The 12,113-nt window shown below is 38.9% G+C and overlaps 1 pseudogene; it reads left to right on the top strand.

The window, feature by feature from the left end:
* The first annotated feature begins 9,760 nt into the window (after positions 1–9,760).
* LOC102852019 lies at positions 9,761–10,016 on the top strand (annotated as a pseudogene).
* The last annotated feature ends 2,097 nt before the right edge of the window (positions 10,017–12,113 follow it).

Raw genomic sequence — 12,113 nt, 5'->3', positions numbered from 1 at the left:
AAGAGCCTATTGCTGCAGTCACTGTGTCAATCCACCTTTTTGAGGTTCTTCCTCCCCTTCATGAACCTTCCACCATTCTTAGCATCATGTCCTTTTCCAAGGAATAACCCCTTCTGCAACGTGCCAAAAATTTGAGGTGAAGCCTCATCATTCTTGCTTCCAAAGACCACTCCAGCTGCACCCATCTAAGACTTATCTGTTTGTTCTTTTGGCTGTCCATGGGATGTTCTGTGCTATTCTCCACCATCACAGCTCAAAGGCATCAAATCTTTTTCTAAACAGAAGATTTCAAAGGACAGCTTGGGAGGACAAAGCAAAGTATTACAATGCAATGTGCAGAGAGCTGGAATTGGAAAATATAAAGGGAAAAAATCTCTTGACATTCCTCAAGCTAAGAGAACTGAAAAAAAATTAAGCTATGGGCAATATATCGAATGGCCCAGAAAACATCAAAAGAAATGGGAAGGAATACACAGAATCACTGTACCAGAAAGAACTTATTGGCACTGAAAAATTTCAATAAGTACCATAAGAACAGAAGCCAATGGTTAGGAAGAAGGAAGTGAAAACTGCATACAAAGTATATTCTCCCTTAAATGCAACTATGGAACTCACAGATGGACACTAATTAAATTTCCTTAATCTGATACCTTTCCACTTTGAAGAATATTTTTTCCTGCTAGATAGGTGCTTAATATTTAGACTGTTTTATTTTTTCCATTTTTGTTATGAAAAATTGCAACATAGGGAATTTGAAAGAATTCTATGTGTTACTGCCTTCATAATTCTGCAGGTAGCATTGTATTACATTTATTTCATGGTTAAATATCCATCTCTTAATCACTCTGTTATGTTACCAGTTTACCCTAATTTATTATATAAAGTAAGTTGCAAACATCAGTTGACTTCACCTGTACACTCAGCATGCATATTACAGAGTACCAAACCTGATCCATATTCATTCCCATTTCTAAAAAAAATGGTGATCCTACAGAATGTAGAAATTACTGAACGACATCACTGATACCATATGCAAGCAAAATCTTGCTGAAGATTGAAGAAACAACTAAACTGTCAGAAATAAAAGTTGAATTTAGAAAAGGCTGTGGCACTAAGGATAGCTATCATTGCTGATATAAGACAGATCATGGCTAAAAGTAGAGAGTACCAGAAAGATGTCTATTTTAGTGACTATGCAAAGGCTTTTGACTGTGTGGATCACAACAAATTGTGGCTAACATTATTAAGACTGGGAATCGCAGAACACCTGATTGTGCTCTGGCAAAACCTGAACAGAGCAAGGGAACATTGTATAGTTCAAAATCAAGAAAGAATAGTGTCTAGGCTATATCCTTTTTCCATATTTTTCAATCTGTGTAGAGAACAGATCATGCAGGAAGCTGAACTTTATGAAGAGGAATGTGACATCAGGATTGGAGGAAGACTCATCAACAACCTATGTTATGCAGATGATGCAGCCTTGCTCACTGAAACTGAGAACTTGAAGTGTTTGCCACAGAAGATCAACGACTGCAAACTTCATTATAGATTATATCTCAATATCAAGAAAACAAAGGTCTTCACCACTAGGTCAATAGGCAGTGTAATAAATGGAGAAAGGATAAAAGGTGTTAATTATTTAATCTTCCTTGGATCTACAATCAACAGTCTTGGACCAGCAGTCAGGAAATCAAAAGATGATTAACATTGGGAAAAAATCTGTCAAGGATCTCTCCAGAATGTTAAAGAGCAACAATGTCTATCTAGAGACTAAGGTGCACCTGATCCAGGCCATGATATTCTCAATTGCTTGATATGCATCTGAGAGATGGATAATGAATAAGGACGACAGAAGAAAAATTTATGCCTTTGAGATGTGATGCTAGAGAAGAGTATTGAACATACCATGGACTGCCAACAGAAGAGATGCATCTGTCCTGCAGAGGGTGAAATTGCTCATTGGAGGCTAGGATTTTGAAACTCTGTCTCACATTCTTTGGGCATGTTGTCAGGAGGGGTCAGTGCTTGGAGAAGAGCATAATGCTTGGAAGCATAGAGGGTCAGCTTAGGAGAGGAAGACCCAGAAAGATTATGGATTGACACAGTAAGTGTGGCAATGGGATCAGGCGTATTTGAGGTGGTGAGCTTGGCTCAGGTATGACAAGGTTCAAAACCATTTTTCACAGGGTAATAGTTTATATACTACGAGTCATAGTATATACTAGATGGCACATAACAACAACAATACCTGCAGAATTGCAAAAAATGGAACTGATATGTCTTGGGAAAAGTGCAATCAGAGTGTTCCTTGGAGGCAAAGATGAGGAAGCTTCACATTCCTATCTTGAACTTGTAGCATGATGATGCTTTTCCTTAGAAAGGGACATCCTGCATGGGAAGATGGAGGGTCTGAGAAGGAGAGAAAAACCCTGAACAAGATGAATTGACATTATGACTTCTGCAATGAGCTCTAGTTTGTCAGAGCTGATGAGGATGTCACAGGAGAGGGCATGTTTCCGGTAGGCTGTTCATCAGGTCACTATGAATCATATTTGACTTGATGACACTTAACAACATGCTTGTTTATGGTTTCGGTGGGATTTCCCCTGCCCCCAATTTTTATTAATATGGATTTGAAAGAGCCTTTCTATGCAGTAGATAAACACTCAACTCTTGTCTAAAAGGTTGGCTCTTCAAATCCATCCAGCAACTCTTGGGGAGAAAGACTAAGCATTTTGCTCCCATAAAGATTACAGGTTATTAACCACTGTCCCACAAGGTTGCTGAGACGGAACTGACTCCATCCACAACACCCAACAGCAATAAAGATGTGAGACATTAATAAAATCTGAAGTATAACAAGGCCTCAAACTCTGCTTTGCAACAATAATAGCTAATATATATTGACTACTAGGGATCTCTGGTGGCCCAGTGGGTAAGAAGTTATATTGCCAACTCAAGAGTGAGTGGTTCTAATCACTAGCTGCTCTGAGAGAGAAAGATGAGCAATCTCTTCCTGTGCAACAAACAGCCTTTATAAACCTAACTTGATACCCATAACAACAGGATTCATCACTTACTCAGTTGTGGCAGTTAGTGTTTTAAAGACATAGGTATATTCATGTATTGAATTATTATATACCTGTGAGATAGGCATTGTTGTCCTCATTTTACAGATAAGGAAACTTGAACCCCAAATAGCTCACAAAGGTTTACTTGATTAATGTTCTTTTATGGTAAACAAAAGCTCACTCAGCCATTTTAGAATTTCCCTTATGAGTTATCAGTGGTTATATCAGTCTGTAGATCAATGAAGTTCTTGACTGAATTTGTGTGATTGTATGGCAAGATAAAATAAACCTAATTGTTTCTTATATCCTCATTATCCTACATTTTGCATCTATAACAATAGTAAAAAAAATTTAAAAAGTACTATCTGAAGATTTTAAACATTAGCAATACATTGTGAAATGGAATTGTTTAGGTTAAATTAAACTCAAAATAAATAGGCAACTTGGGGTATATTTTTTGTCTTTGAATATTTTATTGTTCTTACTGGGAAATAAAACAATAATCTTATTTTACTTGAATATTTTCTTACCCATAAGATTTATAAATATGTATTAATAAAGCATACATTTGACTTTTCATGCTTTTTAGAAATTTCATTAAAATATAATTCTTAATACAGCACTCAGAAGCAATAATTAAAAAAAAAAAAAACAAACCAAACCCAAACATAACTTGGGAGAGACTGGAGAGTATTATGCTGAGTGAACTAACCCAATCTCATAAGGACAAATACTGGGTAAGATCAGTACTGTAAAAACAGAAGGGTAACTAGTAAAACATTTATGGGAACCCAAGAGGAGAAAGAGAGGGAGTGGAAGGGTAAGGGTGGTTAGGGGGAAAACCACAGGGCTGTATGGTTTTGTGGGTGGAGGGAGGCTGGGGAAGGAAATGAGAAGAATCTGTGTGAAAAAACAAAGTAATGATGGTCAAGATCCAATGGTGAATAATTTTATAAAACATAATCCATGAGAAAGAATGTATGAGATAGCATATGAAAAAAGAATAGTGTGGATCACAACGTATACAAACTTTGTAAGCAAACCAATAAAAAACATAACACCAAACTAGGTGTTAGTTGCTAGGTGTCGTTATGTGGACTATGAATTTATGAACAATAGGTTCATTGCTCTATCCTGTGCCATCATCAAGATCTCTGCCACGCTTAATCCCATTGTTACCATCACTGTGTCAATCCATCTCTTGGAGGGTCTTCCTTTTTTTCACAGATCATCTGCTTTCTCCAGCATGATGCCTTTTTCTAAGGGATTAGTGCTTCATAATAACATTCTCAACAATTAAGAGTGAGTGAGAAATCTGTGAGTGATACATTATGCATTAGTAACAGATTCTTATACTGTCTTTTTTAACTTGTAAGTGTGCCCATACTTCCTATTCTTGTAATCTTGCAGGACTTAAGTCAGATAGTCTCTACAGTACCTGTGTTGACACTTGATTTTCTTATATTCAAAAGACATTTCTTTCAAAACGTTAGATACAGAAGCTGGAAATAAATTCTCAGATGGCAGAGTAGGGAAATAAGAGTCTTTAAATTAATAATAAAAAACCATAAAACACTCCTGTTGCTCACTATAAATCTGATCAAAAGTTGTCAGCCTATACGACTCGCTTGCAGGTTTCAACCACATCCAATAAATCTTGTTTTTATTTCATTTGATTTTAAATGCTTTAAAGTATAAGCTTAGTCGTACACCTTTCAAAAATAATGTCTGAAACTAATCCTACTTACATATTATTGTTTGGAAAAAATAGTCAATAACCACAACAGTGGCAGAATGCCAAGAAAAGTCATTTACACAGTGTGTAAAGGAAAGACAGGTTAAAAAGGGGGGGAATTGGGACTGCCAGAGGATAGTTCCTACTTAGATCCAAAATGGAAATATTTATTTGTGAATTTATACAAGTTTAGCTAAAGGACTGTTGCATTGGGAAAATCTACTCCAATGACTTCTCCAAAGTGCTAAAGAGCAACAATGTCAGTGAAAAGACTAAGGTGCACCTGATGTGATCCATAGTTTTTTTAAATTGTTTTCTATGCATTTGAAAGTTGAACAATGAGAATAGATGACAGAAGAATCAATGATTTTGAATGATGGTGTTATAGAAGAGTACTGAATATCCTGTGCACTTCTAAAAGAACAGAGACATCTATCTTGGAGGAAGGGCAATAAGGATGCTTCTTACAAGCAAGAATGGTGTAAACTCTGTTTCACATACTTTAGGAATGCTGTCAGGAGGGGCTGGTCCTTGGAAAAACAGCAAGAAAGAGAAGAAGACCTCCAATGAAATGGATTGATTCCGTGACTACAACATCCAGCTCTGTAATGCCTAATTATTGAGGATGGTGCAGGATAGGAGAAGATTCAGATCACTGTGTCACTATTAGTCATAACTGGCTGGATAACACGAAACAATAACAACAGGAAAAAAGTGTGCCTTCCATTAACATGTTAAAAAAGGGAGGTTCCCAGACATCCTATTTATAGGTTTTCCTTGATATTAATGACTTTTTGATGTGGGTAACAACCAGTCTTTCCAAGACACGGGATATTTGCTGACAAGAACAGATAGAGGTAAAACAAGGATACTACAAGAGAGAGTATTCTTTTGATAACTGGTTGGGTGGGTAGGAGACAGAAGATAATGACCTAGTGCAGGTGATTGTGGGAGTAGTGTCAGGGTGTTCCCTATTTCTACAGTGAAGCTACTTTAGTCAGACGTTAAGACAAATGTGAAATATAAAGAACTTTTCTATGAGAATGGGCGAGTGGAACTTAGAGAAGCCAGCACTTAGGTCCCTTCTAAAGTTTGCAAATTGATTTTTGAATTGGTGATTGGGATTTTGTATCAACTTAATATTTGTCAAACAGCTGATTTCTGTGAGGATTTGCAAGCAATGCTAAGGAAAAGTTTATGTATGACAACCAAGGTTCCATTCAAGAATTACTGTAGATAGACTTATTATAAAAGTAAAATATTGCCAACAATCATTATTATATCAGGAAGTAGGTAACAGAAGTCTGTTTATAGGTTTATAAGTTGGTTAGTAAGTTAGGACAATGAAGCAAATGGTTAACATTTTAAAATCATAATTCCAAAGTAACAACTGAAATCACAATTAATATAGGCAAAGACAGGTTGGTAATTATTCTTAAGTCCTTCTTTGCAGGAGAAAGATGGACAGTCTCCTCTAATGCAATTAATGGCCTCTGAAAACACATGGGATTGTCAGCTATATGTGAGTTCCGACTTGATGGCACACAACAACTAATTAGTTAGGGAGCTCTGGTGACACAGTGGTAAGAAGCTATGCTGCAATCCTAAAGGCACCCACCTTGATCCATCAGCTGTTCCACTGGAGAAGGATGGGCAATCTCCCATTCAATGAACTGCCTCTGAAAGCATGCTAAAAGTTCAACTATAGGATGGTTCCAACTCAATGGTACACAACAACAACAGTTATTGAGTTTTGGTAGCCAGTGGTAAGAAGCTGCACTGCCATTGCAAAGGTACATAGTTCAAATCCACAAACTCCTTCATGGGAGAAAGATGCGTATACTCCTCCTATGCTATTACACTGCCTCTCAAAACTCTCAGAAAAGTCAGCTCCATCAGATTCTGTTTCTGACTCCAAGGTACATAATACAAATACAGTGAGTCAGGTTTTTTCAGAATCCTCCAGAATTTCAGCCTCAATTTTTCTGTTGTCTGGACCATTAAGAACTTGTTTTCCATGCTGAGAAAAAGGTACCACCTAGGCTCTGCTTCCTGCAATTTGCAAACTCACAGGTGAGTGAACTTAAGCAATCCTTTATCAGACCCTACTTCCGGTATGCATAGTCGTCAGATTCTAGAGCAACAGCAACGAAAAAGCGAAACAACGTTCTTGGTCAGGAGCAGCTGGAATGGAAGCCTGCGTTCTCACTTTATCATGGACTTTAGTCTTCTGCTTTAGCTTTGACAAGTGGGATCCTTTGTCTTCGCACAGAATGTGACCACGTAATAAAAAAAAAAATTCTAATTTCTAAGTCACAATGGATTTCAGTGTCATTTTAAGGAAATGTGTATCTGCAGCTCATAATTAGTACGCATTTAAAATTTTATTCTGGAGACAGTTGTATTAAATCTAAATGACACTTACTTATGGGTTTTGTGGGCAGAAAATACTAACCCGATGAGGTGATTAAATTCTTGACAACCTTTTACTGCTTCCAAAAGTGACCCCAATAATATTTGCTCATTCTCTGCAAACTTGATCTCATCCTAAATGCTTGTTCTTATGGAAACCATGTACTGTAGTTGTTATGTGTCGTTGAGTTGTCTGTGACTCATAGTCACCCTTTGTGCAACAGCTCTGAAGCATTCCTTATCCTGAGCCAGTCTCACTGACTCCAGCACACGTACCCCCATTACCCCAATTACTGTATCAATTAATCTCATCTGGATTCTTCCTCTCCTGTGCTGTCCATCCACCTTTCTGAGTATGATGTCCTTCTCCAGGGACCAGTCCTTCCTGGCCACGTGCCCAAAGTATGTGAGACAGAGCTTCACAATCCTAGCCTCCAAGGAGAGACTTGGTTTCACCATCTCCAAGTCAGGCTTATTTGTTTTCTTTGCGGTCCATAGTGTTTTCAAGATTCTTCCCCAGCATTACAACTCGAAGGGTTTGATTCTTCTGTCATCTTTAGTCATTTTCCAGTTCTCTGATGCATAGTCATTGTGAAAACTATGGCCTGGATCAAGAGCACTTTAGACTCTAGACTGATATCACTGAAGGTAGATATATATTCCCTGGAGGACTAGTTTGATCATGACCAACCCACAAATCTGTATCAAGACTTAAAATACAACTTTGTCTTTTCTAAATCTTGTGTTCTAGTGAAAGTGGCAGTTTTTTTAATACAAGGTTAGACTATGCCACAATGCATTATTTTATCAGGACCTACTATTATGGTTTGGATAATTGATTTATATTTCCCATATATGGTGCTTTTTTTCTCTAGACTCTGAAGTATTTTTCTAGTTCTGCCCCTATTACCTTTACCAAAAAATTCTACAGTCATATTTTCATCAAACAAATAATAAGCTGTTCCTAAAAAAAACAACCCAAAAGTGTTTATCTAGGAATGCAATTAAATCTTTAGCCCATCATTTCTCTAATTTAATCAGGTCAGATAATAACAAAGAAGCATATATTCCTTTGTGAAATAGCAATTCTCTTTTCTGGCCCTGTTCATAATTCAGATTGCTCATCAAAGAGGCTTTCACTTATTTTCCACTTAACAACTTCAGTTTCAGGGACTGGTTTGCAGACTCTAGAGACATCTACCCCTTGTACTGAAGTTACATGAGAAAAATGTCTTCAAATAAGATCCATTTACATATAATATTAAAGAAAGACTATACAAATGAAGTGTGCAGGAGGGACTGATCCTTGGAGAAGGACATGATGCTCAGAAGTGTGGAGGGACAGCACTGGAGAGAAAGTCTCCAGATGAGACAGATTGATACAGTGACTGGGACAGTGGGGGTTGGTGTGTCAGAGTCAGTGAGATTGGCTCAGGACAGAGAAGGTTTCAGAGCCGCTGTACATAAGGTCACTATGAGTCGCCAGTGACTTGATGGCACATAACAACAGTCATATACAGTGGAGACTTTTGGAGATACTCTTCGAGAACCAGAAGATGATCTGCTAGGCCAAAGATAACTTGAGGACTTCCTTTTTCCTCAAGAAAAAGAGGTGCAGTACTTTTTAACCAACTTGATTTGAGTATTTGGCACAATGAATAAGACATCTTATTATGAAGTTAGCTTGCTGGTGGATAGGTGTTGAATTAAAGTAGCTTTAAGAATGGCCACCACTCTAAGTGAAACAAAACACAAGACAAACAGTTCTAGTTATTGACATAAAGTTGTATCAGTAGTCTTTTCTACCAGCTGAACTGATGCTGCTACTGTTTTTAGACAAAGGAGGTTAACTATGTGCTATTGGGTTCAGTTGATCTTTCAGATGATCTAGCTTCAGTTGATCTCCAAGTCTTTGAGTTAAAACACTATAAATGTTCCTGTGTTATTAAAATAAATGAAGAGAAAAATATGAAAGCATAATTTGGGAAGCATAGAGTTTTCTATGTCTGAGAATTGCCAGAGGTCAGCTATGAGTTAGTTCCAACTTAATAGCACATAACAATAAATTTTGGGTTGCTAGGAGTGCTGGTTGGATCACTGACTCCAGCCTTACCTACTGTGAAAACACTAGCCTATTCTGGGAACAACCGACTCTTGTGCATCTGTCTTCTGAAGAAGAATTGATCACATCACCAACACCCTTTCTGCTCCTTCTTCTTTATCCTCCTCTTCTCAAAAGGAAGGGGAGTCGACCACTCTGCTTTTTTAGATAATGCCACAAGGGCAAAGTTAATTTATAAGTTATAGCAGTTGTAATGGACCATCCATTGTGGTGGGGCTGCACTTTCAGTGCCTGGAGGCAACCAGTGAAAGTAAAAAAAGCTAATTTGTTGTCTTGAAAGATTCAAAATACCAATTGAAACATACTTCCTGCTGATTCACATTTGTTCTGTCCCTTTTTGCACCCAACTTGCTCTTTAAAAAATTGTGTTTAGGCGTTCTCCTTGCTCTTGCTGTTGCCGCTGCCGCCGCGGAGGCCACCATGGCGACTAGACTCGCAGTCTTCCTCAAGAATGCCTGGGCCAAGGAGCCGGTGCTGGTCGTGTCCTTCACCATCGCGGGTCTCGCTGTAATTCTGCCCTCGTTAAGCCCCTACACCAAGTATGCCTCCATGATCAACGAGATCACCCCCTACAGCTACCCAGTGCCCCTCCGAGATGATGGGAACATGCCTGACGTGCCCAGCCACCCCCAGGGACCCCCTGGGTCCCAGCCTGGAGTGGCTGAAGAAACTGTGAGCACCTCCGAGGATGCCCACCCCCCCACTCCCCGCCTCCAGCCCCCTATAAAAACCTGAAAACAACAACAAAAAAATTGTGTTTGACTAACTCACAACTTCCTTATCTTAGGTACCTGAGGGAATCTCTCTCTGTCAAATGATGCCATTTTCCCAAGTACTTTATTGAATTAGGCTCTAAAGTTTCTTCCATGGGGACCATAGGTGATCCAGACAGAGAATTTTCCAGTATGTTACTCTCAATCTTGAACTATAACTTGAAATGGAAAAAAGAAAAGATGAAAAGGAAAGACTGAGAATGTTGTGAATGGAACACTATTCCCTACATTTCCCCAGGGTCATGAACCTCAGACTGGCACTCAGAAATCTCTGGAAAATAGAAATTCCTCCCAATTTGATCCTATCAAGAACAAACAAGCAACACCAACAACCCAAATCAGGTCACTTGGTAACACTGTCAGAGCCCCCACGGGCAAACAGATTCTTCTAACTTATTTTACACAATCACTTTTGTACCAAAAGGTATATTCCTAGGTTAAAAAAGAAAAAGACTGACTCTGAAGACCTAAAGCTGTGAACCAAGTGTGGAGTTCCCTACAAACCTGTCTGAACCATCAGAGCAGACTGGTGGAGTTCCACCCTAAACTGAATTCCCATGCTGATCTAGCTTCATCCACAGATCAAAATGCAAGAGTCTCAACCAAACTGTTCAAGAGGAGATCAAGCCCTACAGATGCGACAGCACTCGAGTCTACATTTTACCCAGATAGCATGCCAGACAAAGATTTGAGAAAACCTCAGATACATGAAGAAAGAACAGCTCATCTTCTAAGAACACTTACTCTAGTCAATAGCAAACTGACTTGGAGAGTAGAGTTAAATCCAGGAAGGGTGGGAACATTTTCTTTGCCAGTTTATAATCCTTTCAAACAGATGCAGCACTAGATGTACTCAATAGTTTTTGCCAATAAATTTTGAAGACAGTTACCTGGCCCACAAATGAACTCAGCAAGACCATATAGAAACCTAAAATCCTTCTGAAAATACATAGAAATTAAATTCTCATTTTCTTCTCACATCAAGGTGCTAAAGGATGTTGAGTGGGGTGGGGTGGGAATGCTCATACATCTTGCTTACAGGTTTTCTCTGATATTAGAGACTTTAGATATGGATAATGAAATTAGTTTTATTGAATCTGGATATTCACAGACCTAGGAAAGAGGAAAACAAAAGTTGTTACTTCAGGCAGTATTCTTGGTACAAGAGTGAGAAACAGGAAGATTTCCTTCAGTCTATTTCACTGGGGGATGATTATGTAAATAAAGTGAGTCCTAGGTAGGTGGTATTCTTTATTCTACAGTGAAACTACTTTTTATTTAAGATGGCCGAAAATTATCCAAAAATGTTTGGAACAATATGTCAGCAGAGAACTGCCAGATGTGCAGACTGGATTTAGAAGAGGTCACGGTACTGGGGATATTATAGCTAATGCAATCGCTTGTTATGCATCAGAGAGTTGGACAATGACTAGGGAGGACAGAAGGAGAGTGGATGCTTTTGAGCTGTGGTGCTGGAGAAGGGTACTGAATGTACCCTGGACTGCCAGGAAAACAAACAGATTCATCTTGGAGAGGATTAAACCAAGCTACTCCTTGGAGGCAAGGATTCTGGGGTTTCGTCTGACATACTTTGGACATGTTGCCAGGAGGGACAGGTCCTTGGAGAGGGACATCATGCCTGGGAGGGTGGAGGGACAGCGCAGGAAGGGAAGACCCTCTATGAGATGGATTGATTCAGTGACTGGGGTAATCGGGATGGGTGTGTCAGAGGCAGTGCGGTTGGCGCAGGATAGAGCAGGGTTTAGGGCTGTTGTGCATAGGGTCGCTATGAGTCGGAAACGACTCGACAGCACATAACAACAACAACAGCAACAAAGATGGATCTTGGCAGAAAGCACAGAATATCAGAAGAATGTCTATCTGAGCTTTATTGACTATGCAAAGGCTTTTGACTGTGTGGATAACAACAAGCCATGGCTGACTCTGAGAAGGGGAATCCGAGAACATCTGATTGTGCCAATGTGAATCCTATACTTGGA

This window comes from Elephantulus edwardii, unplaced genomic scaffold (genome assembly GCF_000299155.1).
Source record: "Elephantulus edwardii isolate Elephantulus edwardi_28Jun2011 unplaced genomic scaffold, EleEdw1.0 scaffold00013, whole genome shotgun sequence".
Taxonomy (NCBI): domain Eukaryota; kingdom Metazoa; phylum Chordata; class Mammalia; order Macroscelidea; family Macroscelididae; genus Elephantulus; species Elephantulus edwardii.
This window is presented reverse-complemented; position numbering and strand designations above follow the sequence as displayed.